Below are 2,588 nucleotides of genomic sequence, written 5' to 3' on the forward strand. Positions count from 1 at the left end.
ATAACTTATTTTTGCCCCAGTCCTGGTAACCTTGGCGACGGTGGTGAGGGGTGGGGAAGGGTTGTTGATGCAATATACCTCCGGTAACTTTTTTGTCAATATCATGATAACTCACACATCATATACCTGATAACTTTGGCGTCGGGGGGGGGGGGTGATCAAGTATCCCCCGGTAACATTCGTGTGAATAGCATGGTAACTCACACATTGGAGACCCGATAATTTATGCACCCCGGTCCTAGTACTTTTCGCGAGGGAGGGGTGATGAAATATACCCCCGATAACTATTATATCAATAGCACGGTAACTCACACCTCATAGACCTGATAACTAATGTACCCCAATCTTTGGTAAATTTGGTGACTGGGTGGGCGTAGGGTGGTTGATGAAATATGCCATTGGTAACTTTTAGTGTGAATAACATGATAACTCACACATCGCAGAGCTGGTAACTTATGTGCCTCAGTCCTGATAACTTTGGCGACGGTGGTGAGGAGTGGGGGAGGGTTGTTGATGAAATATACCTCCGTTAACTTTTTTTGTCAATATCATGGTAACTCACACATCATAGACCTGATAACTTAGGTATAAACAATGTGGTAACTTTACTTATGTGCAAATAGCACGGTAATGCATGCATCCGGAGCTGATAACTTAGATATAAATACCACTGAAAATTTGACCCAGGGGAAAGAAGTCGTTTAAAACACATCTCCGGCCACTTCTGTATAAATAACATGTTAATATACATATAACATAACCGATAACTTTACAGTAACTTTTCACCAAAAAAGTGATCAAAACATGTCAACATGAGATCTAGTTTTGAAGTTCTCATAGCGATGGATTTTTTATGTGAAAATAATTTTTCAATAAAAACGATAGTTTGAGCAATAAAACATTTTACATCTTCGAAATAGCGAGAATTTACAATGACATCAGGTTTTCTGTGCTCCACTGTTTTTGCATGTGGAGAGAATGTTGGAGGAGCCATTTTTATGCCCCGGCAATTTTCATGTAAACCTAATGGTAACTGGCGTATCACATAGGTGATAACTCATTTAGCCTAAGTCTGATAGCTTTTTATCCGAAAAAAGTCATCGAAACATACTAACATGGGATCTAGTTTTGGAGGTCTCGTCGCGACGAATCTTTTATGTGAAAAGGGTTTTTCAATCGAACCAATGATTTGAGCTACAAAACATTTTGAAGTTTCAAAATATGGAGAATCTTTGCTAACATCATCTGTTTTGTCTTTTAGTTTGCATGCATGCATAGAATTATTAATCATTGCTAGCTGCATGCGATTTTCTCAGGATTAGCTAGCTAGTAAACTCGCATGCATGTGTGATTGTTTGCACTTGTTGCTTCGATCAGGAGGAGAATGAGAGAAGCGGGAGCCATCGAAGGGATCGTGCGGATCTGTTGCTTAATGCCCAGACGACTGGACGTTAGCACAGTCCTTATGAATAAATACCACATACCACATTATAGCATGTAAGCTGTGAGTCATATATACTTGATGTAGATGTTCGTTTAATTCTTATAGTTCATCATTCAACATCAATTATTTTTATATAAAAAAGGTTAATTTATTTTAAGATTCATGGATATTGTGCATTATAAATCATAAAGTAAAAACAAATAATGACAATTTATTTAGAAATAAAATTTGGGCAATTATACTATGAAAGATTCTAGAACAAAGGAGAAACACTTGTGTGTTTGAGGTTTGTGCATTATATTTAAGTTTAGCTATGAGTCTTTTAAATTGTACATGTGGTAGAATCTGATAAAATATAAATGATATCCAATGATCAATAGTGTTCGTATTTGTCATCTCTGCATCATTAGATTGGCTTTATCCAACGACCAACTTTTAAAGTAATTCACACATTATATAGAAGTATAGACTAGCCGGCTGATCGATCGATCGATCTGCTTGGGTTCATCGGTCCAGCTACGCTATTGTAGCTCAGCAGGCATGCTGTGAAAAACGCAACTAGGACCCCGGTCTCCTGAACTGAATCCGGCTTAATAATTACCTGTGCTACTACGAAAGACGGTACTACCTGATCGAACTGATCTGGGTTAAATAAATAAGCTAAGACTTGAAAAGGTGAGCCGGTCGATTGAAGCTAGCTTCTTTTTTTTAAGAGAAAATTTTAATTTATTCATCAATCATGCTAGTACAGAGAAGACTACAAATAATAAAAATTACAACCCGATCAATGGACCATCTAAGAGACGACTACAAGCACTAGAGCGAGCCGAAGGCGCGTCGTCGTCATCGTCCCTCACTCATCAAAGCCGGCAAACCATGTTGTAGTAATCAGTCGAAAAGTCATCGTGCTAAGGCTCGAAGGGAGACCAGCGCACCAGAGGAGCAACCATCCCCGATGAAGAGTGTAGTAGATCGTCGGAAAGATCAAACCTGTAATCACACGAACGGAGACGAATTGGATCCAACGCAGACCAACACCGACTGGATCCCGCGAGATCCGACGGAGACACACCTCCACATATACTCTGACGATGCTATTCACACCAAACGAGAACATGTTCCTTACCCGCCGGTGGTGGTGGTG

The sequence above is a fragment of the Triticum dicoccoides genome, chromosome 2A (assembly GCF_002162155.2).
Source record: "Triticum dicoccoides isolate Atlit2015 ecotype Zavitan chromosome 2A, WEW_v2.0, whole genome shotgun sequence".
Classification (NCBI taxonomy): domain Eukaryota; kingdom Viridiplantae; phylum Streptophyta; class Magnoliopsida; order Poales; family Poaceae; genus Triticum; species Triticum dicoccoides.